This window comes from Lampetra planeri, chromosome 41 (genome assembly GCF_965212315.1).
Source record: "Lampetra planeri chromosome 41, kcLamPlan1.2.h2, whole genome shotgun sequence".
Classification (NCBI taxonomy): Eukaryota; Metazoa; Chordata; class Hyperoartia; order Petromyzontiformes; family Petromyzontidae; genus Lampetra; species Lampetra planeri.
The window spans coordinates 5,529,854-5,557,201 of NC_136147.1; the positions used below are offsets into that span (position 1 = coordinate 5,529,854).

Below are 27,348 nucleotides of genomic sequence, written 5' to 3' on the forward strand. Positions count from 1 at the left end.
AGATATGCCCGCGGTAAACAAGGAATGTCGCATGTTGTGTGATTAGACTTGTAGACGGAGAGAGAGGATGACAAATATGACGACATAGACTGATGAAGGATGGAGAAGGCTTGGGGAAGGCTTGTGGAAGGCCTTCATCCAGCAGTCAATTGATCGTGGATGATAATAAAATTCTGGTAATGACGAGATTGGAATTAAAGTGAGACGAGACACACTGTGAAAGATATGGATTCGAGTAAAGGGCCTTGAGATTTCATGCAAGGCGTTACATAAGATGTCATTATCTTCATCATTATTAATAACATGCGCACGTTAAGGACATTATGGTGACTGGAGAAACTGAAGCGTCCAGTAAACGTTGAACGTTGGCCCAATGTTGGGTCAACTGTTCCACCCACACACCAACTGTTCCACCCACATACCAACTGTTCCACCCACATACCAACTGTTCCACCAACATACCAACTGTTCCACCCACATACCAACTGTTCCACCCACATACCAACTGTTCCACCCACATACCAACTGTTCCACCAACATACCAACTGTTCCACCCACACACCAACTGTTCCACCCACATACCAACTGTTCCACCCACATACCAACTGTTCCACCAACATACCAACTGTTCCACCCACATACCAACTGTTCCACCTACACACCAACTGTTCCACCCACATACCAACTGTTCCACCAACATACCAACTGTTCCACCCACATACCAACTGTTCCACCCACATAGCAACTGTTCCACCAACATACCAACTGTTCCACCAACATACCAACTGTTCCACCATGCACATACCAACTGTTCCACCCACATACCAACTGTTCCACCCACATACCAACTGTTCCACCCACACACCAACTGTTCCACCTCAATACCAACTGTTCCACCCACATACCAACTGTTCCACCCACATACCAACTGTTCCACCCACACACCAACTGTTCCACCTCAATACCAACTGTTCCACCCACATACCAACTGTTCCACCCACATACCAACTGTTCCACCCACACACCAACTGTTCCACCTCAATACCAACTGTTCCACCCACATACCAACTGTTCCACCCACACACCAACTGTTCCACCCACACACCAACTGTTCCACCCACATAGCAACTGTTCTACCCTAATACCAACTGTTCCACCCACACACCAACTGTTCCACCCACATACCAACTGTTCCACCCACACACCAACTGTTCCACCCACACAGCAACTGTTCCACCCACATAGCAACTGTTCCACCCACATACTAACTGTTCCACCCACATACCAACGTTTGCCCAACGTTGGCGCAACGTTGCACGTTTCACTCAGTGGGCCTGGGCCGGTGATTTGAGACGAATGATGCAGCGGCATCCAAAGGAGTGAACCCGGCCTTCGTCCCAGCTTCAACCGACCCGCACCGATCAGCGACGCACATGTGCGCTGGCAGTTGAATGGCTTCGTCGTTTCGTGTCATTTTGGCGAGTATTCAACAGCACGCTGCATGTTCCTAATTTCATACACACAAGCAGATGGCGACGACGTTGATCACGATGATGTTTATGATGTTGATGCATATACCACCCATACCGCACGGCTCCCCGTGTGCCTCCGTGTGTGTGTGCGTGCCGGTAACATCCGTTCGGCTCTCATCGGCACTCTCTAACAGCACTTGCCCCCCAAAAGTCTGTTAATGCTATCCGGGTACGGGGAGGGGAGGGGGTCGTTGTCTTTATCTTGACGTGCGCACGCACGCACGGCTGACCGTCCAGCGCTCGCGCGTGAAGTTTGATGATGATCTCGTGAGCGGCGAGTGCTCTCGCGTTTGTGACGAAGGCCGCCGCTGCTGCGCGTCGGACTGCATCGTCGTGATCATCGCTCGCGAACAACTCACCGCCTTGCTGCGAAAGGCGGTGGGTTGATCTTGCACGAAGCGTCATGGTGCACCCTAAGCCGCATCCACTGCACAAGCCATGGAAGCAGTAGACGCGGATACCTGATGCGCAAGTGGGAAGTTAAAAAACCCTCCAGTCGTTTTTCGACGGTGGTCATCCAGAACGGAACCGTACAAAATATGACGACGCAATGCCCCGATCCCACGAATACGAAGGAGACATCACAACGATACGCTCCCGCTACTCCTGACTCGGTTATCCGGGCTTGACCGCCTGGATGTGAAGTTGCCGTTTGTAGCTCCGCATCCACATCAGCAGCTGTGCGAAAGAAGAAGAGGCATAAGTCATCATCACGAGCGGCCATGGTCCCCGCACCACGCTCGCTGCCAATTTGTCATGTCCCAGCTCCTACCGGCGTTCCATCACTCGCGCCGGTACGCCGCCTCGGGACCTAAATCTGTAGGCAATTACCCCCCCTCCAAGACCCCCCCAGAGCCGCACTCTCTCTCCCCTCCACCCCCCGGGGTGGCTGAACGAGAAGTCGCGAAGCACATGGTGGGGATCGTGAAGACTTCATTCACGGAACAGCACGCTGCGTCCGAACGTCGTCATCGTTATAGGCCAGAGGTCGGAAACCTAAATAACAAGAAATATATATTTGTGTTGTTGTTGCGAATTCTGATGAAAAAAAAATAAACGACTCAAGATTTCAAGAGCCGCAATGCACTGCGTGGTGAATACGAGACGGTGAGCCCTTAATAAATAAAGTCACGATGCAGTCCTTAAAGAGCCGCAGTTTGCTCATCCCTGTCATAGACAGATGATCTTTATATATGGAGAGAAAGAAATACAAACTGAGATGTTCATTTCTATCTCCGGAATACCCCCGCGTGTTTTTATTGTTTTTGGCTGCACGTGGCCAAGTCACGTGGGTTGCGATCGATCTTGCCACATCTCAGAAGGGCATAGGCAAGGGTTTGATGAGCCTGCTTCGCTTCGGTTGGTTGCCTTTATCAGTGATTGAGTTTTTATACTGGAGGAATCCGATGAGCTATTAAGCTCTTTTTCACAGATTTCCAGTGGGGCACGGGGTCAGAATGTGACCACAAAAACAACAAAAAAGAATACACAAACACGATAGGAGTGCAAAGTATAGGAAAGGTAAACACAATTTTAAAAAAAACATGCAAATAAGTATCTATGTATCTTACCAGGAAAAGCTCACTGAGCTATTAACTTATTTTTCAGGAGCAACCAGGATACAAATTATAGCTCAATGAAGTGGCTTATCACGTTCAAAATTTGTAGCATCAGAATAATCTAAATGCATGTTTCTAAATGTAGAGGGAAACACCGGAGGACCCGGAGAAAAATGCATTGCGACAACGCGGAGAAAGAGAGACACCGCGAACTCCAAACACGTTCCTTTTCGGAGTGGGCAGGTAGGAACTTGGTTGGACAGCGCGTTCGTGCGATCCGTGTCACGTAGCCCAAGCCGCGTGACACAAATCGAGGGCGTGGATATGCACGACAGCAGAGGTCGCAACCGGGTACCCGATACCCGTACCCTACCCGATACCCGGCTACCCATACCCGGCCGGGTACGGGTACCCGTTTGCGACCCTGGTGCGGTCGGGTATGGGTACGGGTAGGCCGTGAGTCACTGGTGTGTCACCGTTTGTCACTCATTTCCCAACGTCTTGTGAGGGTCGCTAGCCCCCGAGATCCCTCCCTCGATAATGCTAACGGCCGGGCTAGCATCATCAATCGCCCCCCCGCTGCTAGGTTCCTCACCCGTGGCGTGGGAACCATCGCCCGAGGATTCCCCTCCCCCGCGGGTCCGCGTAGCCGGCATGGCTAATTACCGAGTAGTATTCTGCCCCTCCCTACTACGATACCTCCCTGTCCTAATCGCGCGCCTGCAACCCACACGGAGCGAACGTACGCACGCCCACACACACACACGCCGCTCCGCGCACTCCAACTCAACTCACGTTATGATCGCGCACCTGTATCGCACACGGGGTGGTCGCACGCACACACACGCAGCTCCCCACGCGACACACTGCTCAACAAGATCACGCGAGACCACGCTTCGCTATTAATGATTTATTATATGCTACCTGCGAATTGATGTTGAATCAGTGAGTCGACGAGGCTGGCCTATTCCACCCAAACCTGTACGTATTCCCTATTTATCGGCTTACGCTACCCTACTTCACCCCCCCACTCACTGTTTGGTGCCCGCGGTGGTTCGCTGCTCCCGGTGCTAACAGCGCACCTCGACGCGTCGCACGGACGTCCGGGTCGCTGGCTGGAGCTGCTGCGGGTCCGCTGGCCTGGAGAGAAGAGTCCGATTTTCCCTTTGCGCTCCCCATTTGTCCTGATTCCCGGACCCCTACCCCCTTCCCACGCACCGTGCGCCTTTGCTATGCTAATTAATCCTTTGTCCGCGCGGCGTGAACTCCAAACAATGGCACGCGCCCCCCTCGCCCGGGCCAGGCAGCTCCGCGGTGCCTTTGTTCCGCTAATCAATGAGCGACCTGCACGGCGCAAATTCCAATCAATCCTTTTCTCACGCAGGCCCCCCTCATCGAGGTTCATGCGGCGGTGTCCATCACAAAGGCCCGTCGTGGGAAGCTGTGCATGGCTCCTCGCGCGCCTCCCCTCTCCCAATTATTTATACTAATAGCCTTATCCTTAAACTCCCCTAACAATGCTGCCTGCGCGCTCAAGCGTAATTATCCCAACCCTCCATGACTATGCGCAACAGCTCCTGCGGTCCCGCTATTCGTGCTGTCCCGTCCCTCCCCTGCTTGCCCCGTCGACCCGTGGGGGTGTGTGTGGGGGGAAAATGCACCTCAACCGCGGTGGCCGAATGCCCCATGCCGCGACCACACCATATTACGGCTGGTCGCAGCGCCGCGGCGCAACGTAGCACGGGGGAGGTCGTCCAATTCCCTGATCGCCGGAAACCGTGAGAGTTAACCCCGATAAGGGTTTCTCGGATAAAAACCGGTCGGCCAGGTGACCTCCCCTCGGAGCTCTATGGGGGGGGGGAAATGCGTGCGGGTGTGTTCGTGTGAGGTGAGGTGAGGGGGACGCGGGGTTGGCTCCGTTGCTTGGTGGTGGCGAAGTCGGGGGTTTGGGCGCCTGCCGAACGGCTTCGTGGCGGCGGCATCACATAGCCCCCCGAGGTGCCAGTCCCCGTCCCGGGTTGACTGGAGCACCTCGCTTGGGCCGCGCCCACGAGGAAACGTTGCGGGGTCCGGGGGATCCGTCCGGACCTGGTGGCTGGCCTCGGGGCGGGTGGTTCCGTCCTCTGTAGCTCCTGCGGCGGTCTCCTCCTCCACTCCAGCGGCTCTCCCCGTCCTCCGGCACCTGTGGGCTGGGGCACAAACTCAGCAGCGGAAGGGTTTAGTGGCCGTCGTCCGCGTCTTCTCCGGACTGGATCGGGGCGTCTCGGGGGCCCGGCGGGGCCCATGTAGTGTGCGAGGCCCCCCAACACGAGGGGTGCGGGTACTCCGGGATTTCGGGGCCTTCGGGTGACGGGGTCCTCTCTCGCCGGGGCCGCTTTCCACGGTTTTAAGCGGCGGACGTTGACCACCGTCTCTCGATCCCTCTCCCCGCCATAGATTAGTACCGTCCAGGGGGATATCTGCCGCACCACGGTCCAGGGTCCCCGCCAGTAGGTCGTCAGTTTCCCCACCTGCCCGGCCCCGACGCGAGGGGTGTGTAGCCACACCTTAGCACCTGTCAGGAATAAGGGGGGTTCCATGCGGGGTCGGGTGCCCTGTTCCTGCCGCCGATGCGCGGCTTCCCCTTGCGGGTATGCTCGGCCTCGGGCTTCTCGCAGGGTCTCCAACAGGTGTTCCACGGGGCGGCTTCCCTCCTCCGGCTGGGGGGAAGGGACGCCGAATAGCAGATCTGCGGGTAAACGAGACTCACGGCCGAACATCATTAAAAACGGGGTTTGCCCCGTCGACGTGTGTACGGTGGTGGCGTAGGCGAAAAGGGCATAGGGGAGGTGTTCGTCCCAATCCCGTTGATTTGCAGCCGCCATACGTTTGAGTTTCCCCGCTAGGGTCTGATTCATGCGTTCTACCATACCATTCGCCTGGGGGTGGTACGCTGTGGTTCGGTCCTTCTGGATTCCGAATTCTCGGCACAGTGCCTGGAACAGCTCGGCCTCGAACTCGCTACCCTGGTCGGTGAGGACTCGTTCTGGGATCCCGTGCTTGAGTACGTAATGTTCCACGAATGCCCGGGCCACCACCAAGGCCGTTTTATCAGGGATGGCCACTGCCACGGGGTAGCGGGTGAAATACTCTACTGCGACTAGAATATACCGGTTGCCTCGATGGGATCGTGGGAATGGCCCCTGTAGATCGATCCCGACCAGCTGATTTGTGCGGCTGACGCGGAACGGCCTTAGGGGTACCTGGTATCGTGCCGGTTTCGGCCCGCACTGCTGACAGGCGCGGCAGCCCTGTACCCAGGCCGCCACGTCTTGTGCCAATTTGGGCCAGAGATACTGGCGACGCAGGGTCTCTCGAGTGCGTCGTTCCCCATCGTGGCCCCCGAGTGGGTGGTCATGCACCAGCCGAAGCAGCTGGGGTCGCACCTGGGCAGGAACACAGATGCACCCCGGCTGGCCGGCCTCGGTTAACTCCCGTACCACTCCGTTCTGCACACACAACCGGGCATACAAACCGCTCCAGGGTCCTGGCAGGGCGCTCTTTTCCTCCCGCAGTGCCGCCTCCACTGCCGCCAGATCGGGATCTCGCTGCTGGGTCTGTCTCAGCTGCTCGTCGTTCAGGCCCGGGAAGGCGCAGCCGACGTCCTCCTGGATCCGTCCGATCGGGTCCCGAGCCGCGGGTCCCGCGCTTGCCGTGCGGTCGACGGGATCCTCGGTGCCACCTGTGAGGGCCTCTGTGGCGCACACTGCACTCTCTCTCGCTGGGGGGGGGTCAGTGGCCGCGGCCGCTCGGGGGTCCGTTGCCTGCCGGCAGCGTCCCCCCGTGAAGCACGGGCAGGCCTCCTCCGCCCTTGTCTCGGCGTCCACCGTGGGTCGCCTCGACAAGGCGTCCGCGTTTGCATGCGTCCGGCCAGCCCGATACTCGATTTGCAGGTTGTACTCCTGCAACTGCGCCAACCAGCGGGCCATCTGCCCCCGCGGCTCCTTGAATGTAAGAAGGAACTGCAGAGCATAATGGTCAGTGCGTACGCGACATTTCCTGCCGTACAAATACGGCCGGAACTGCTTACATGCGAAAATCACGGCGTACAACTCTTGGCGGGTCACGCAATAGTTCAGCTCGGCCCCACTCAAGGTCCGGCTGGCGTACGCGATGACTCGTTCCGTCCCATCCTGTACCTGTGACAACACCGCGCCCAGCCCGCTGCTGCAGGCGTCGGTGTCCAAAATAAAATCGGTGGTAAAATCGGGGAAAGCGAGGGTGGGGGCGTGGGTGAGGTGGTCTTTGAGAGTGGTGAAGGCCGTCTGGCAGGCCCCCGTCCACTGGTAGGGGTGCTTAGGGGAGGTGAGTTGGGTGAGGGGGCGTGCAATCTCGCTGAATCCCTTTACAAATCGGCGATAATAGGTGGCGAGCCCCAAAAATGATCTGATCTCCGTCAGATTCCTTGGCCGTGGCCACTCCACTACGGCGCGTACCTTCTCCGGATCGGTGTGCACACCTGCCTCGCTGACGCGATGCCCGAGGTACCCCACCTCGCGTTGTGCGATGTAACACTTACGTGGCTTGAGCTTGAGATGAGCCGCTCGCAGTCGCTGGAACACCTCTCGAAGCCTGGACCAATGCTCAGACAAAGATCTACTGAACACTATCACATCGTCCAAGTAAATCAGGCACTGTTCCCATTGCAAGCCCCGCATCACCAACTCCATCAGCCGCTGGAACGTCGCGGGCGCATTGGTGAGTCCGAACGGGAGTACTCGAAACTCGAATAGCCCCATCGGGGTGGTGAATGCGGTTTTCGGCCGATCCTCCTCCGCCATCTCCACCTGCCAGTACCCGGACGCGAGATCGAGGGTGGAAAAATATCGCGCTCCAGCGAGGCTGTCGAAGGTGTCGTCGATGCGGGGTATGGGGAAGGCATCGCCGAGCGTGACTGCATTTAGTTTACGGTAATCGACGCAGAACCGGGTTGACCCATCCTTTTTCGTCACTAGTACCACTGGGGCTGACCAGGGGCTCGCCGAGGGCTGAATTATGTTATCGCGAAGCATGTCCCCAACTGCCTCTTTGATTTGGGCGCGTTCGGGTGCGCCCACTCGGTACGCAGGGAGTTTGATGGGTCGGGCTGCACCGGTGTCAATTTGGTGCTTAACAAGATCGGTCCGACCCACGTCCGAGTCGTGTTCACTGAATACGTCGGCATACTCCCGCAGTAACTCGCGCAGCCGATCGGCCTCTCCCTTAGGTAAATCCGCCCATGGTACATGTAACGCGTCGAGCAGGGGAACGACCTCGGCTCGGGGAGTCGGGCCGACTCGCCAGGCCAGGTCCTGGTCACCCTCAGGACGCCCGGGGTCCTCAGCCCAGAGTGCGAACACCGAGTCGTTAGAGTGGCGTGCGTGCAGGGGGTGTACGGTGGCTATCGGGGTGCGCCGCCGCAGTATCGCTGGGGTACTGTGGGGGTTAAACATCCGCATAAACAATCGGTCCCCATCTGCGTTTACCAACGTGGCGGATCCCACGACCCCATACCGTTTTGCCAACTCCGGGTGAGGAGTTAGCATTACCTCTCCTGATGGTCGGAGCGCGGGGTCGGTGGGGGATGTTGCCACCGGCACCAGCATCTCGGTGAGCGGGCCGATGGTGACTGCCGTCGCCAGGATAGCGGCCACAGGTGCGAAGCGGGGGCGCGTTGGTTCTCGTCCCAGGAACGGTATCCGCTCGCCGTTGCTCTCCATGGTGGCGCATCGCTGGCGGGGTTGCACGTTGAGTCCCAGCCGTTCTAAGAGGTCGGTACCTGCGATACACTCGTGACACAACGCACTCGACACGTAGAACTCCTGGGTGCACACCTGACTGCCTATGCGGACCTCTAGGGTGGCTCTCCCCAGCAGCCCCATTCCGGCTCCGCTCGCCGTGTGCAGCGCGCGGTCCGGGGCCTGCAGGTGATGCACGTCGACCCCGATCGCGCTGCAGTGCGCTGCGCTCACGAGCGAGGCCACCGCCCCCGTGTCCAGCAGAATTCGGGTACGCACTCCGTTTACCTCCCCTTCCACCAGCGATGTGGCCCCCGTGATCCCCGCCACCAGCTCCCGTAGCCAGTCGCCAGGAGTCACCGTTTCCGTGGGCGTTGTTGTTGGAACCTGTGTGGAGATCACTCGCTCGCCATTATTCTCATTATCGTCTATTTGTATCTGGACCACGTCGATTGCACCCCTAGTTGGTCCGCTCACTAGGGGGCGTTGGAGTTTAACCCCCGCGCCTGCCTAGCTCGGGTGATTTCAGGACAGTCTCTCACTAGATGCCCTCGGCGATCACACATATAACATGCCCGGGGAGGGGGGGCAGCTCCGTAGTGGGCCCCCTGCCCGCTCCCTCTCCCTCCCCCAGTACGCAGTTGTCCCAAATCGGACTCTAATTGGGACACCCTCCCAGCTAGTCCCCCTACTGTCGAGCGTAGTTCACCCATCTCAGACTGGAGGGTCTTCATATTTTTATTTAGTTGCCGTTTGTAGCTCCGCATCCACATCAGCAGCTGTGCGAAAGAAGAAGAGGCATAAGTCATCATCACGAGCGGCCATGGTCCCCGCACCACGCTCGCTGCCAATTTGTCATGTCCCAGCTCCTACCGGCGTTCCATCACTCGCGCCGGTACGCCGCCTCGGGACCTAAATCTGTAGGCAATTACCCCCCCTCCAAGACCCCCCCAGAGCCGCACTCTCTCTCCCCTCCACCCCCCGGGGTGGCTGAACGAGAAGTCGCGAAGCACATGGTGGGGATCGTGAAGACTTCATTCACGGAACAGCACGCTGCGTCCGAACGTCGTCATCGTTATAGGCCAGAGGTCGGAAACCTAAATAACAAGAAATATATATTTGTGTTGTTGTTGCGAATTCTGATGAAAAAAAAATAAACGACTCAAGATTTCAAGAGCCGCAATGCACTGCGTGGTGAATACGAGACGGTGAGCCCTTAATAAATAAAGTCACGATGCAGTCCTTAAAGAGCCGCAGTTTGCTCATCCCTGTCATAGACAGATGATCTTTATATATGGAGAGAAAGAAATACAAACTGAGATGTTCATTTCTATCTCCGGAATACCCCCGCGTGTTTTTATTGTTTTTGGCTGCACGTGGCCAAGTCACGTGGGTTGCGATCGATCTTGCCACATCTCAGAAGGGCATAGGCAAGGGTTTGATGAGCCTGCTTCGCTTCGGTTGGTTGCCTTTATCAGTGATTGAGTTTTTATACTGGAGGAATCCGATGAGCTATTAAGCTCTTTTTCACAGATTTCCAGTGGGGCACGGGGTCAGAATGTGACCACAAAAACAACAAAAAAGAATACACAAACACGATAGGAGTGCAAAGTATAGGAAAGGTAAACACAATTTTAAAAAAAACATGCAAATAAGTATCTATGTATCTTACCAGGAAAAGCTCACTGAGCTATTAACTTATTTTTCAGGAGCAACCAGGATACAAATTATAGCTCAATGAAGTGGCTTATCACGTTCAAAATTTGTAGCATCAGAATAATCTAAATGCATGTTTCTAAATGTAGAGGGAAACACCGGAGGACCCGGAGAAAAATGCATTGCGACAACGCGGAGAAAGAGAGACACCGCGAACTCCAAACACGTTCCTTTTCGGAGTGGGCAGGTAGGAACTTGGTTGGACAGCGCGTTCGTGCGATCCGTGTCACGTAGCCCAAGCCGCGTGACACAAATCGAGGGCGTGGATATGCACGACAGCAGAGGTCGCAACCGGGTACCCGATACCCGTACCCTACCCGATACCCGGCTACCCATACCCGGCCGGGTACGGGTACCCGTTTGCGACCCTGGTGCGGTCGGGTATGGGTACGGGTAGGCCGTGAGTCACTGGTGTGTCACCGTTTGTCACTCATTTCCCAACGTCTTGTGAGGGTCGCTAGCCCCCGAGATCCCTCCCTCGATAATGCTAACGGCCGGGCTAGCATCATCAATCGCCCCCCCGCTGCTAGGTTCCTCACCCGTGGCGTGGGAACCATCGCCCGAGGATTCCCCTCCCCCGCGGGTCCGCGTAGCCGGCATGGCTAATTACCGAGTAGTATTCTGCCCCTCCCTACTACGATACCTCCCTGTCCTAATCGCGCGCCTGCAACCCACACGGAGCGAACGTACGCACGCCCACACACACACACGCCGCTCCGCGCACTCCAACTCAACTCACGTTATGATCGCGCACCTGTATCGCACACGGGGTGGTCGCACGCACACACACGCAGCTCCCCACGCGACACACTGCTCAACAAGATCACGCGAGACCACGCTTCGCTATTAATGATTTATTATATGCTACCTGCGAATTGATGTTGAATCAGTGAGTCGACGAGGCTGGCCTATTCCACCCAAACCTGTACGTATTCCCTATTTATCGGCTTACGCTACCCTACTTCACCCCCCCACTCACTGTTTGGTGCCCGCGGTGGTTCGCTGCTCCCGGTGCTAACAGCGCACCTCGACGCGTCGCACGGACGTCCGGGTCGCTGGCTGGAGCTGCTGCGGGTCCGCTGGCCTGGAGAGAAGAGTCCGATTTTCCCTTTGCGCTCCCCATTTGTCCTGATTCCCGGACCCCTACCCCCTTCCCACGCACCGTGCGCCTTTGCTATGCTAATTAATCCTTTGTCCGCGCGGCGTGAACTCCAAACAATGGCACGCGCCCCCCTCGCCCGGGCCAGGCAGCTCCGCGGTGCCTTTGTTCCGCTAATCAATGAGCGACCTGCACGGCGCAAATTCCAATCAATCCTTTTCTCACGCAGGCCCCCCTCATCGAGGTTCATGCGGCGGTGTCCATCACAAAGGCCCGTCGTGGGAAGCTGTGCATGGCTCCTCGCGCGCCTCCCCTCTCCCAATTATTTATACTAATAGCCTTATCCTTAAACTCCCCTAACAATGCTGCCTGCGCGCTCAAGCGTAATTATCCCAACCCTCCATGACTATGCGCAACAGCTCCTGCGGTCCCGCTATTCGTGCTGTCCCGTCCCTCCCCTGCTTGCCCCGTCGACCCGTGGGGGTGTGTGTGGGGGGAAAATGCACCTCAACCGCGGTGGCCGAATGCCCCATGCCGCGACCACACCATATTACGGCTGGTCGCAGCGCCGCGGCGCAACGTAGCACGGGGGAGGTCGTCCAATTCCCTGATCGCCGGAAACCGTGAGAGTTAACCCCGATAAGGGTTTCTCGGATAAAAACCGGTCGGCCAGGTGACCTCCCCTCGGAGCTCTATGGGGGGGGGGAAATGCGTGCGGGTGTGTTCGTGTGAGGTGAGGTGAGGGGGACGCGGGGTTGGCTCCGTTGCTTGGTGGTGGCGAAGTCGGGGGTTTGGGCGCCTGCCGAACGGCTTCGTGGCGGCGGCATCACATAGCCCCCCGAGGTGCCAGTCCCCGTCCCGGGTTGACTGGAGCACCTCGCTTGGGCCGCGCCCACGAGGAAACGTTGCGGGGTCCGGGGGATCCGTCCGGACCTGGTGGCTGGCCTCGGGGCGGGTGGTTCCGTCCTCTGTAGCTCCTGCGGCGGTCTCCTCCTCCACTCCAGCGGCTCTCCCCGTCCTCCGGCACCTGTGGGCTGGGGCACAAACTCAGCAGCGGAAGGGTTTAGTGGCCGTCGTCCGCGTCTTCTCCGGACTGGATCGGGGCGTCTCGGGGGCCCGGCGGGGCCCATGTAGTGTGCGAGGCCCCCCAACACGAGGGGTGCGGGTACTCCGGGATTTCGGGGCCTTCGGGTGACGGGGTCCTCTCTCGCCGGGGCCGCTTTCCACGGTTTTAAGCGGCGGACGTTGACCACCGTCTCTCGATCCCTCTCCCCGCCATAGATTAGTACCGTCCAGGGGGATATCTGCCGCACCACGGTCCAGGGTCCCCGCCAGTAGGTCGTCAGTTTCCCCACCTGCCCGGCCCCGACGCGAGGGGTGTGTAGCCACACCTTAGCACCTGTCAGGAATAAGGGGGGTTCCATGCGGGGTCGGGTGCCCTGTTCCTGCCGCCGATGCGCGGCTTCCCCTTGCGGGTATGCTCGGCCTCGGGCTTCTCGCAGGGTCTCCAACAGGTGTTCCACGGGGCGGCTTCCCTCCTCCGGCTGGGGGGAAGGGACGCCGAATAGCAGATCTGCGGGTAAACGAGACTCACGGCCGAACATCATTAAAAACGGGGTTTGCCCCGTCGACGTGTGTACGGTGGTGGCGTAGGCGAAAAGGGCATAGGGGAGGTGTTCGTCCCAATCCCGTTGATTTGCAGCCGCCATACGTTTGAGTTTCCCCGCTAGGGTCTGATTCATGCGTTCTACCATACCATTCGCCTGGGGGTGGTACGCTGTGGTTCGGTCCTTCTGGATTCCGAATTCTCGGCACAGTGCCTGGAACAGCTCGGCCTCGAACTCGCTACCCTGGTCGGTGAGGACTCGTTCTGGGATCCCGTGCTTGAGTACGTAATGTTCCACGAATGCCCGGGCCACCACCAAGGCCGTTTTATCAGGGATGGCCACTGCCACGGGGTAGCGGGTGAAATACTCTACTGCGACTAGAATATACCGGTTGCCTCGATGGGATCGTGGGAATGGCCCCTGTAGATCGATCCCGACCAGCTGATTTGTGCGGCTGACGCGGAACGGCCTTAGGGGTACCTGGTATCGTGCCGGTTTCGGCCCGCACTGCTGACAGGCGCGGCAGCCCTGTACCCAGGCCGCCACGTCTTGTGCCAATTTGGGCCAGAGATACTGGCGACGCAGGGTCTCTCGAGTGCGTCGTTCCCCATCGTGGCCCCCGAGTGGGTGGTCATGCACCAGCCGAAGCAGCTGGGGTCGCACCTGGGCAGGAACACAGATGCACCCCGGCTGGCCGGCCTCGGTTAACTCCCGTACCACTCCGTTCTGCACACACAACCGGGCATACAAACCGCTCCAGGGTCCTGGCAGGGCGCTCTTTTCCTCCCGCAGTGCCGCCTCCACTGCCGCCAGATCGGGATCTCGCTGCTGGGTCTGTCTCAGCTGCTCGTCGTTCAGGCCCGGGAAGGCGCAGCCGACGTCCTCCTGGATCCGTCCGATCGGGTCCCGAGCCGCGGGTCCCGCGCTTGCCGTGCGGTCGACGGGATCCTCGGTGCCACCTGTGAGGGCCTCTGTGGCGCACACTGCACTCTCTCTCGCTGGGGGGGGGTCAGTGGCCGCGGCCGCTCGGGGGTCCGTTGCCTGCCGGCAGCGTCCCCCCGTGAAGCACGGGCAGGCCTCCTCCGCCCTTGTCTCGGCGTCCACCGTGGGTCGCCTCGACAAGGCGTCCGCGTTTGCATGCGTCCGGCCAGCCCGATACTCGATTTGCAGGTTGTACTCCTGCAACTGCGCCAACCAGCGGGCCATCTGCCCCCGCGGCTCCTTGAATGTAAGAAGGAACTGCAGAGCATAATGGTCAGTGCGTACGCGACATTTCCTGCCGTACAAATACGGCCGGAACTGCTTACATGCGAAAATCACGGCGTACAACTCTTGGCGGGTCACGCAATAGTTCAGCTCGGCCCCACTCAAGGTCCGGCTGGCGTACGCGATGACTCGTTCCGTCCCATCCTGTACCTGTGACAACACCGCGCCCAGCCCGCTGCTGCAGGCGTCGGTGTCCAAAATAAAATCGGTGGTAAAATCGGGGAAAGCGAGGGTGGGGGCGTGGGTGAGGTGGTCTTTGAGAGTGGTGAAGGCCGTCTGGCAGGCCCCCGTCCACTGGTAGGGGTGCTTAGGGGAGGTGAGTTGGGTGAGGGGGCGTGCAATCTCGCTGAATCCCTTTACAAATCGGCGATAATAGGTGGCGAGCCCCAAAAATGATCTGATCTCCGTCAGATTCCTTGGCCGTGGCCACTCCACTACGGCGCGTACCTTCTCCGGATCGGTGTGCACACCTGCCTCGCTGACGCGATGCCCGAGGTACCCCACCTCGCGTTGTGCGATGTAACACTTACGTGGCTTGAGCTTGAGATGAGCCGCTCGCAGTCGCTGGAACACCTCTCGAAGCCTGGACCAATGCTCAGACAAAGATCTACTGAACACTATCACATCGTCCAAGTAAATCAGGCACTGTTCCCATTGCAAGCCCCGCATCACCAACTCCATCAGCCGCTGGAACGTCGCGGGCGCATTGGTGAGTCCGAACGGGAGTACTCGAAACTCGAATAGCCCCATCGGGGTGGTGAATGCGGTTTTCGGCCGATCCTCCTCCGCCATCTCCACCTGCCAGTACCCGGACGCGAGATCGAGGGTGGAAAAATATCGCGCTCCAGCGAGGCTGTCGAAGGTGTCGTCGATGCGGGGTATGGGGAAGGCATCGCCGAGCGTGACTGCATTTAGTTTACGGTAATCGACGCAGAACCGGGTTGACCCATCCTTTTTCGTCACTAGTACCACTGGGGCTGACCAGGGGCTCGCCGAGGGCTGAATTATGTTATCGCGAAGCATGTCCCCAACTGCCTCTTTGATTTGGGCGCGTTCGGGTGCGCCCACTCGGTACGCAGGGAGTTTGATGGGTCGGGCTGCACCGGTGTCAATTTGGTGCTTAACAAGATCGGTCCGACCCACGTCCGAGTCGTGTTCACTGAATACGTCGGCATACTCCCGCAGTAACTCGCGCAGCCGATCGGCCTCTCCCTTAGGTAAATCCGCCCATGGTACATGTAACGCGTCGAGCAGGGGAACGACCTCGGCTCGGGGAGTCGGGCCGACTCGCCAGGCCAGGTCCTGGTCACCCTCAGGACGCCCGGGGTCCTCAGCCCAGAGTGCGAACACCGAGTCGTTAGAGTGGCGTGCGTGCAGGGGGTGTACGGTGGCTATCGGGGTGCGCCGCCGCAGTATCGCTGGGGTACTGTGGGGGTTAAACATCCGCATAAACAATCGGTCCCCATCTGCGTTTACCAACGTGGCGGATCCCACGACCCCATACCGTTTTGCCAACTCCGGGTGAGGAGTTAGCATTACCTCTCCTGATGGTCGGAGCGCGGGGTCGGTGGGGGATGTTGCCACCGGCACCAGCATCTCGGTGAGCGGGCCGATGGTGACTGCCGTCGCCAGGATAGCGGCCACAGGTGCGAAGCGGGGGCGCGTTGGTTCTCGTCCCAGGAACGGTATCCGCTCGCCGTTGCTCTCCATGGTGGCGCATCGCTGGCGGGGTTGCACGTTGAGTCCCAGCCGTTCTAAGAGGTCGGTACCTGCGATACACTCGTGACACAACGCACTCGACACGTAGAACTCCTGGGTGCACACCTGACTGCCTATGCGGACCTCTAGGGTGGCTCTCCCCAGCAGCCCCATTCCGGCTCCGCTCGCCGTGTGCAGCGCGCGGTCCGGGGCCTGCAGGTGATGCACGTCGACCCCGATCGCGCTGCAGTGCGCTGCGCTCACGAGCGAGGCCACCGCCCCCGTGTCCAGCAGAATTCGGGTACGCACTCCGTTTACCTCCCCTTCCACCAGCGATGTGGCCCCCGTGATCCCCGCCACCAGCTCCCGTAGCCAGTCGCCAGGAGTCACCGTTTCCGTGGGCGTTGTTGTTGGAACCTGTGTGGAGATCACTCGCTCGCCATTATTCTCATTATCGTCTATTTGTATCTGGACCACGTCGATTGCACCCCTAGTTGGTCCGCTCACTAGGGGGCGTTGGAGTTTAACCCCCGCGCCTGCCTAGCTCGGGTGATTTCAGGACAGTCTCTCACTAGATGCCCTCGGCGATCACACATATAACATGCCCGGGGAGGGGGGGCAGCTCCGTAGTGGGCCCCCTGCCCGCTCCCTCTCCCTCCCCCAGTACGCAGTTGTCCCAAATCGGACTCTAATTGGGACACCCTCCCAGCTAGTCCCCCTACTGTCGAGCGTAGTTCACCCATCTCAGACTGGAGGGTCTTCATATTTTTATTTGCTTCCTCGCGTACCTGGGTTACCCTCTCACCTACGTGGGTTACCTTACTGTCCATTCGGTCTACCCGGCCAGCAATATCTCCAATGCCGGTCTGTAACCCGGCTACCCACCCCGGGGTAGTCTCGCTGGGTCTCTGGGGCTCCCTTGCCCGTCCCCTTCCTGCGATGGCGAGCTCCTCCTCCTCGTCCGAGAGTAGGCTCGCTACGGCGCACTCTCGTCCCCTCCCTCGAGGCTGCGCGCGCTCACCAGAGAGCTTCTCGCATTTACGCGCGCGCTCGACAAGTGTGTTAAAGGAGAGGCGTGCACCGTCTATATTTGGCTGCCACCACAGGGTGCGTGCCAAATATCGCTGGACCTTCCCGGCGGCGAGGCTCTCAATTACTTTCGCCTCGTGCTCCGGGTACGCGAGCTGGGTCAACATGCGTACGTCCTCGGCGTAATCTCGCAGATCCTCGCCGGGCTGGCGGCGGCGTGCCTCTAAGGCCGCCTGCGCATCCTCCTCGTCATAGGCGCCGAAGCGCCGTTCGAGTTCGCACATTAATTTTTCCCACTGAGTTTGTACGCTTGCGGGCAAAGCTTCCACAAAGTCAGCTGCCCGTCCATCTAAATGTAGCTCTAACTGCTGCAACGACTCCTCATCTGACCACCCATTAACCTTTTTCGCCCCCCTGATGCTGCGGGCAAACGATTTCCATGTTGGAATTCCTTTGCCCGTAAATGTGCATTTGATTTTAATCTGGGTTGGGGGGCCTCTTTCCCTTGGGGGTGCGGGGGATCGTCCCGTTTCTGACACCAATATGTGAGGGTCGCTAGCCCCCGAGATCCCTCCCTCGATAATGCTAACGGCCGGGCTAGCATCATCAATCGCCCCCCCGCTGCTAGGTTCCTCACCCGTGGCGTGGGAACCATCGCCCGAGGATTCCCCTCCCCCGCGGGTCCGCGTAGCCGGCATGGCTAATTACCGAGTAGTATTCTGCCCCTCCCTACTACGATACCTCCCTGTCCTAATCGCGCGCCTGCAACCCACACGGAGCGAACGTACGCACGCCCACACACACACACGCCGCTCCGCGCACTCCAACTCAACTCACGTTATGATCGCGCACCTGTATCGCACACGGGGTGGTCGCACGCACACACACGCAGCTCCCCACGCGACACACTGCTCAACAAGATCACGCGAGACCACGCTTCGCTATTAATGATTTATTATATGCTACCTGCGAATTGATGTTGAATCAGTGAGTCGACGAGGCTGGCCTATTCCACCCAAACCTGTACGTATTCCCTATTTATCGGCTTACGCTACCCTACTTCACCCCCCCACTCACTGTTTGGTGCCCGCGGTGGTTCGCTGCTCCCGGTGCTAACAGCGCACCTCGACGCGTCGCACGGACGTCCGGGTCGCTGGCTGGAGCTGCTGCGGGTCCGCTGGCCTGGAGAGAAGAGTCCGATTTTCCCTTTGCGCTCCCCATTTGTCCTGATTCCCGGACCCCTACCCCCTTCCCACGCACCGTGCGCCTTTGCTATGCTAATTAATCCTTTGTCCGCGCGGCGTGAACTCCAAACAATGGCACGCGCCCCCCTCGCCCGGGCCAGGCAGCTCCGCGGTGCCTTTGTTCCGCTAATCAATGAGCGACCTGCACGGCGCAAATTCCAATCAATCCTTTTCTCACGCAGGCCCCCCTCATCGAGGTTCATGCGGCGGTGTCCATCACAAAGGCCCGTCGTGGGAAGCTGTGCATGGCTCCTCGCGCGCCTCCCCTCTCCCAATTATTTATACTAATAGCCTTATCCTTAAACTCCCCTAACAATGCTGCCTGCGCGCTCAAGCGTAATTATCCCAACCCTCCATGACTATGCGCAACAGCTCCTGCGGTCCCGCTATTCGTGCTGTCCCGTCCCTCCCCTGCTTGCCCCGTCGACCCGTGGGGGTGTGTGTGGGGGGAAAATGCACCTCAACCGCGGTGGCCGAATGCCCCATGCCGCGACCACACCATATTACGGCTGGTCGCAGCGCCGCGGCGCAACGTAGCACGGGGGAGGTCGTCCAATTCCCTGATCGCCGGAAACCGTGAGAGTTAACCCCGATAAGGGTTTCTCGGATAAAAACCGGTCGGCCAGGTGACCTCCCCTCGGAGCTCTATGGGGGGGGGGAAATGCGTGCGGGTGTGTTCGTGTGAGGTGAGGTGAGGGGGACGCGGGGTTGGCTCCGTTGCTTGGTGGTGGCGAAGTCGGGGGTTTGGGCGCCTGCCGAACGGCTTCGTGGCGGCGGCATCACAGTCTTGTCTCTTCTCACAATTCAAGTTCCTAGAATCAACCCACCCGCGCCTGCAACATGGCTTCATCCCAGAGGTCGCAATCGAGTACCCGATACCCGTACCCTACCCGATACCCGGCCGGGTATGGGTAGCCGGGTATCGGGTACGGCCAGGTACGGGTACCCGTTTGCGACCCTGGTGCGGCCGATAACGGGTACGGCTAAGGAATCAAAACCAGTTTGCGACCTCTGACAGACAGACAGACAAACAATCCCTGGTGGGCAGTGTGGACCTGTTGTTCCTACCTGTATTAAGAGCAGGCGTCAGGGTCGAATCCACGACCTCGTGCATACCAGGCGAGGAGGGTGTTTGGACATACTTCACCAGCCGGCCATTGCGGGTGGTGAGGGCCTGGGCGGAGGGTGAAGGCCTTGAGCTGCTGCTTGAATGTGGATGGCGTTTGGACGCTGCTGCTGCTGCTGCGTTAGGTGGGGGAGGGTGAGCACAGTTAATCTGTCACCTCGGACGATCTGCCTACGGATCATGGGGAGCTGACAGTACGTGCAGTATTGAACCCACCGCTCTGCTGCTGCTGCTGCTTTTGTTTTTCGTTATATCCAACGCTGCGTTGGGGCCTCTTGGTGAAGTGAGCGGCCGTGTATTCGCCCCTGTGGTCACCACCCCCCGTGTTTAAAACTCCACACAGACACCGCTGATGAGTCTAGCACAGGGGTTGGCAACCAAAATAACAAGACGAGACGCGTTTTTTTGTACGAATTCGGTTTAAAAAAAAAAACTCAATATTTCAAGAGCCGCAATGCGCTGCGTGGTGGTGAATATGAGACGGTGGGTCGTGAATGAACAACGCCACGAAAGCAGTCCGCAAAGAGCCACCGCATGCACGTCACCGGAGCCGCAGGTTGACGACCCGCGCTTGAGCACACGAACATGTGAAACTATTTCCCGACCGCCCCCAATTTAAAAGTACAATTGTGCAATTTGCGTCGTGTCTCTGAGACAACGGGACGCTGTCTCCTGTGGAGCCCTGCAAGCGAAGAGTTGCTTGCAGCCCGTGTCAGATGACACCACAGCTGCGTGTGAAGCCCACTACGTGTGAGAGCTACCACGTGTGTGTCTGTTATCTTGCTGCTTTATTTGATCAGGTAAGGGCCCACCGAGCTATATAGACGGTTTTTTTTCTTTCTCAGAAGTCACCCGGCTATCACAAATTAAAGATCAACGAAGTGGCTTATCATCACGTGGACATTTATAGCAGAAGCCACATGCCCTAAACGAGTGATGTTCATTCTAAATGTGGAAGGGAAAAACCGGAGGACCCGAAGAAAACTCCACGCGAACACGGGGAGAGAGAGAGAGAGACACGCAAATTTCAAATATACGGCAGCAGGCGTCAGGGTCGGGATCGAATCCACGACCTCCTGTATACCAGGCGAGAGAGTTAACATCTCATAGCCACCGTGATGATTATGATGAGAGAGACACGAAAACTCCAAATATACAGCAGGCATCATCAGGGTTGGGATCGAACCCACGACCTCCTGTATACCAGGCGAGGGAGTTAACATCTCATAGCCACCGTGATGATTATGATGAGAGAGACACGAAAACTCCAAATATACAGCAGGCATCATCAGGGTTTGGATCGAACCCCCGACCTCCTGTATACCAGGCGAGGGAGTTAACATCTCATAGCCACCGTGATGATTATGATGAGAGAGACACGAAAACTCCAAATATACAGCAGGCATCATCAGGGTTTGGATCGAACCCCCGACCTCCTGTATACAAGGCGAGGGAGTTAACATCTCATAGCCACCGTGATGATTATGATGAGAGAGACACGAAAACTCCAAATATACAGCAGGCATCATCAGGGTTTGGATCTAACCCACGACCTCCTGTATACCAGGCGAGGGAGTTAACATCTAGCCACCGTGGTGTGGGTCTGGGACTGGTTTGTTGTTTTGCTGCATTGGTCAAATTTGATACATCGGATGCATGAAAATAAGTAAATATTTATTTATTTATATTTAGTGACTTACCATTTTTTATATATTCCACTCCTATCGTTGTTTTTGTTTTGTTTGCTGACCCACTCACACTTGATATCTGTAATATAAGAGCTTCATAGCTCATCGGATTTCTCTGCCAGTCTAAATAGAGATTCTGATTTACTGTCAGTACCTCCACCTCAGTTGCATTCTTCGGGAGGGGGTGAGAGGGTGGGGGTGGCCTGGGAAACCGCACCATTAAATAATAATAATAACAACAATTTATAACGTGCAATTCATATAGCAATCTCAGTGCGACACGCACTAAATTAGGCAATGATAAACACGACAAGTATTTACAAGAATTTCCTTCTTTTTTCTTGTGCAGTCATTCGCGATCGGGTTCCAAACCGTAAACACTCCGCAGTTGTCCATGAGAACTGCTGTTTTTTTGCGTTCAGTGTTGCTGTCCTTCCCCGCACCTCCGATGGGCAACGGTTGGCTGCGTACGGCGCGAAAGAAGTTCTACACACTGACACACGTACAGGCACAGTCGAGAACTCACTCGGTGTAGCCCCCATACGAGCGGCGTCTGCAACTTGGATTGAAACCCAGGGTCTCTGTCAAGCTCGGTGCTTTCAGCCCTTGCGAGCCGCAACACTTTTGATGTTCACCTTCAGTCACGTGGCTAAAATGGACACAATCACGGAGCGATCTGGCTCCATGGGTGATTTGCCCTTCTCTCTATAACCGGCGATGATAAATAACGTCGTGAAACCACAAAAAAAGATGTTGTCCCTGGGTAGTAAGTGTTATTTCCGAATTGCTTATGCCTCAAAGGTACAGAACATGGCTATTTCCCCCCACAAATGTTGCTGTTGTGAACAGGACACTGATATGTTGGAATGTATCTATTTTCAATGGGAAAACGCGGTGTGCATTTGTGTCATTCCTTCACGTAAAGTCCTGGTCACAAAAGCAAAGTTTGTGGGGAATAATGGCCATTTTCTATACTTTTTAGGCATAAGCAATGAAAAAAATAACACTTACTACCCAGGGACAAAAATCGTGTTACATCGTGTATCATAATTATTATTTATCACCGAATGTTTTCCGCACCGCTGCCTCGACTGGGAGCGGGCGGCGCGGGTAGCCAGCGGCAGCCACGGCGATGCCGGCTCGAGAAATATACCCCGGGTCTTTGATGGACAAAGACAAAGATCCCCCGTATAGCCTGTAACAGACTGTAGGGGAAAGTACTGTTAGCGAGCACCTATGAAGGCCGGCACAGCACACGAGGGGGGTGGGTGGCCAACACCACGCCCAAGCCGCCTTTGTCTCCCTAGTGGCGATGTTTACACATCGCACCAGGTACTCATTTGAGGCTGAGTCGACCTAGGGGAGGCCCAGAACCGGTTCAGATAATCGTCATTGATGGAACACACACACACACAGACCCGGGCTTAAATTAAGCTCTGCCTCCATGCGGACCAACAGAAATGGGTACGGGTCGGGACTTTTAAAGAAAACGTAAAAAATTTCCAAATTATATCTCCCCTTCCGTCCACGTGAAAATCCCCAATTTTGGTGTGGACGCGAAATTCAGAACGCTCTAGAATAGCCAAGGACCGTTGCTTTGCGCGAGTGTTAATGCCTCTTAATTACTTAAACGCCTCCTCGGGTTTGGGCTCAAGCACAAATAGTTCCCAGCCTGCTCACCACTCAATGCCTCTTTACCTGTGTAGCTACGCATTGCCAGGGGAACGTTGAAGGTGGTTAAAGGCGCACCCCTGCAATGCCGTGCGCGTGCGCCTGCCGGCGGAAGAACTTCAACCAAATGGTAGCTTTTGAGAGTCCTTCGGGAAGGTGTTTTTGGCCTACTCTTCCACACTCACCAGACGAGATCAAAATGCACGTGACCTGCCAATGAAGCCATCGGCCACACGGTCCTTCTGGGAGTGCACGACATCACTTGCACACACAGACACGAGGTTTATTGTTTTAAAGGGTACATTTAAAGGGTAAGATCTGTGTCCTTGTACCGTTCGCGTTCTGCTGCAACGTGCACTGATGCCTACTTTATTGAGGGCGATTATTGGTAACGCGAAACAAAGATTGATCGATCGAACATATATGTCAGCAGCGTGGGGCTTAACGCACGGTTCAAGCCTCGGCTGGGAGATCGAACCGGCGATTTTTCTGCATCGCAGACGCGCAACTGCTAACCGATGACGTCCCAGCTGGCATTCCTGCTGCAATCATTCATCCGGAATCCTCTCGCACCGACACTTTATTTTGAAGGCGACTTATTGTTAAAAAAAAAAAATCTTTCGCGCCGCGCGCCACCTAAACCGGCAGGGATTATTTAGTTGCGTCCGCGGATTAGAACGTACAAGAGGCGCGCGGGTTTTTTTTTGTTTTGTTTGTTTGTCGTTTAAGCCTCGCATCAATTCAAAGGCGCGCACAATGGAACATCACCGGGAGGTGCCTGGTCACGCACAATTCATTGCGACGGGACGCTGAGACGAGAGTTAACTCGTTTATGCTAATTTTTGCCCAGAGTGTACGGCCCGTTTATTGTGAGTGATAAAGGGAGGGGGGGGCGTTGTCAGGGAGAGGGGGGGCAGCAGGGGGAAAGAGAGAGAGTGGGAGATTGTGGTGCGTTCAACACCAGTGAGGATTATCTGAACAGGCTATGGGCCTCCCCTAGGTCGACTCAGTCGCAAATGAGTACCTGGTTGAGGTGTAAAAAAAAATGCCGCTAGGGAGACAAAGGCGGCCGGGCGTGGTGCTGGCCACCCACCCCCTCGTGTGCTGTTCCGGCCTTCATAGGTGCTACTCGCTCCCAGCACTTTCCCCAACAGTCTGCCAAGGCTACACGGGGGCTCTTTGTCTGTGGTGGGAAAGGGGTATAGGTGGGGGGGAGGAGGGTGAGTTGGTTGACTGTGGGGAAGAGAGAGAGAGAGGGCATGGGGGCAGGGTTAAGGGCAAAACAATACACTGGTTGGTGCCACCAAGTCTACTGGAGGAGTTTCCCCCCCCTCCACCCAACCCCACCCCGCACCCCAACCTAAATTTCAATTTATTTATTAATTTACTTTACTCCCTGCCCACCCACCCTTCTCTCCTCTCTTCCCCTGTTTTGTTTTCTTGTGTGACAGGCGAGGGAAATGATGGGAGACTCGAGCGACGAAGGGAGAGTGCGTGGCCGGGGATAGAAACAGGCTCGCGTGATGCAACCACGAGCCGCTGGGGCGATCGCTGGTGGCCTGCACGGCTGCCCGATGCGGAGTTTTCGGGTTGCGATGTCCGACGTTCCGCACCCACGCGCTTCCTCAGTTACAGCTTCTTCGGTTCCGTGTCATCAGCTGTGACGTTCCTCCTGCTCGAAGACACTCGTGGTGGAACCATCAAACGCATCAGGACATCATGAGCAGGCCGATGCGCGCATAGAGAGATGTTAACAACCTCGCCTGGTATACAGGAGGTCGTGGGTTCGATCCTGGCCCCTGACGCCTGCTGCTACTGCTGTATATTTGGATGCTCTCCGGGTGCTCCGGGTTTTCCCTCCGCATTTAGAAACAACACCACGCGTTTACAGTATTTGGCTACTGCTACAAATGACCACGTGATGATAAGCCACTTCGTTGATCTTTAATTTGTGACCAAGTCGCTTCTGAAAAAGAGCTACGTAGCTCAGTGGGCCTTACCTGGGTAAACAAAAAAACCGACATCGCTGCTGCTGTTGCCATTGTCATTCACAAGAATCGAATTATCTCAACGTGCTGGGAGCTTCCGCGACAACTGTTCCTCAAAGACGTTCCCGGCACGCGAGGCGAAACGTCGTACATCTTGTCAAACAACACCGGGGTGGCGTGGGGAGGGGGGTGCTGGACTGGAGGACGAGACCTAACGCTGGAATTTACTGCGGCTCCGCACCACGGACAAAAAAAATCAATTTCGGATTCCTACCAGGGACTCACCACCCACACCCCCACTCACCCCCATTCCTCAACGCGCCTCCCTCGCCCCACTACCCCAACAACCACCGCGAGCGCTACAACTGAAAAAAAATAATAATCCGTAACACAATCGGGCCCCTTTAGAAGCTTCAATAAAGCCGTCATTGCGGAGTGAAGTGGAGATATATGAGGGTGGGATTATTTTGGATGATGTCATCTGCACTCCGCTTCCGTCCAAAGGCGGGTGGGGAGGGGTCGTTCTTTCGTTTTTTCGGAGCTTCGCAGTCCGGTTCCATACACCTCATCCTCCACGTGCGCCTTCATCGATGGAAGTTACCGCCATTCAATAACGGCCCGTTTAATAAGTAACTTTCATTTTCTTTGCTACAAAAAAAAATCGTCGACAATTCCTCATCCCAATTAACGGATTGCGTTAATAGCTTGGCGCGTCACGTGTTTAACAATCATCCGGTGCGTGCAGCGCGTTTCGTCTGCATTTGAATGGGGGGGGGGAGGAGTAAAGTGGTGAACGCGGAAAGATGGAGCGTGGTGGTGGTGGTGCTGGTGGACTGGAGTTGGGAAGCCGTTCCGGATAGCGCGCGGCACTATGAGCCCGGCCACCTGGGTTCAAGGATGGCATCAGTGGCGAGTGATATCCGAACGCGGCCTCCTGAAAAAGCGCTCTCGCCATCATCCCAGATGTGTCTTCAGCAACCCGCACTGACCGGCGTGGGGTGAAGTGTGGTCACGTTAATCTCTCATGGTCAGCGTGGAGCGAGCACGCCTTTATCCAGTGGCATCAGGCGGAGTGAAATTACTCGAAAATGTTCACCGACTCGGCATGATGTTGTTGTGTTATTGGCGAATGCGTTCAGCTTTTTTGTGTTATTGTTTGTGTCTGCGCACCACTGGCAATTCCCTTATTGTCGAATTCGGTCGAAGGATAAACACAGGGTTGAAATTTATTGAATTATTATAATTAACGTTGCAGTCCTTTTAAGCCATAGTGTCTCAAAGAGCGTGATGAATACGCTCGATTTACACAGGCAAAATAAAAAAAAACTAGAACGGAGTAAAATCAACACTAACAATAGAATTGAGAAAGAGTACAGAGCAAGAAAACTAGCAAACACAACACGATAGCAGTGGGTTTAATAAACACGCAACGTTCACTTAGATTTTATTAGAAACTACTCGGGGCGGAGTAACTTGATTTCTGTGCGGAAATGTCGCATTACCCTCAGCGGATCCGTTGATGTGATTTTTGTTTGTTTGTTAAACTCATGTGCCTGCGGCTTTTGTCACGCGGGGAGCGGTGGCGCAGTGGTTAGCGCACTGCGCTACGAACCTGGCGACCCGAGTTCGATTCCCGCCTCAACGGTCAATGTGACGGGGCTTACACAAGCAACTGGTGCGGTGTGTAAACATCGGCGCTGGGGAAAGACAAAGGCGGCCGGGCGTGGTGTTGGTCACCGGCCTCCTTCATATGTGCTACTCGCTAGCAGCACTTGCCCCAAACTTCTGTAAAGACTACTCGTGGGGACCTTCGTCTCTGTTGTAATGCCAGACAAATGAGTAGATCCAAGACTGTACCATTGGAGTCCTCTTGCCTTTCGCCGAACAATACATCGTCTTCTGTTTAGCCAGCGGTGAAGCCACCTCATTTGGTTAAATCTCACGGGCTAAAACAGGGCCCATCCATGGTTTTAGTACTTGCATGGGAGACTACCTTGGAGTAGCAGGTGCTGTAGGCTTTTGCTGCAAGGAGGCCAGGAGGTGGTGGTAACAGCAACGGATTCGTGCATCCATCTGTGCAGAGCTTCGATGGTGACTCCCTCGTAAATTGAGCTTTCTCAAGACATGAAGCCAAACACTCATGATTGGAATTGTCTAAACACACCAATGCCGAACACGTTTCTTGGAACCCGGCCACGCTTTCCTGAGGTGTGGATTACTCACAGGCATTTAAGCAATCGCAGATGGAAGATATGATGACGATGATGAAGATATAGCTTAAATGAACTCTTACTTTGCAGCTGTTGAACTCAAGATCTGACGATTGCTGCTGCACAACAATGATTATAATCGCGATGGAGCCACTCCGG

General features: G+C 56.4%; 1 long non-coding RNA gene across 1 annotated transcript; it reads right to left on the minus strand.

Annotated features, from left to right (window-relative positions):
• Positions 1–1,163: 1,163 nt before the first annotated feature.
• On the minus strand, positions 1,164–22,499 carry LOC144732115 (uncharacterized). The gene is made up of 4 exons (XR_013588149.1): positions 21,642–22,499; positions 19,849–19,990; positions 19,575–19,745; positions 1,164–2,210 (listed from the first exon to the last, which is right to left on the minus strand). It is a non-coding gene; the product is annotated as an uncharacterized LOC144732115 (long non-coding RNA).
• Positions 22,500–27,348: the final 4,849 nt, after the last annotated feature.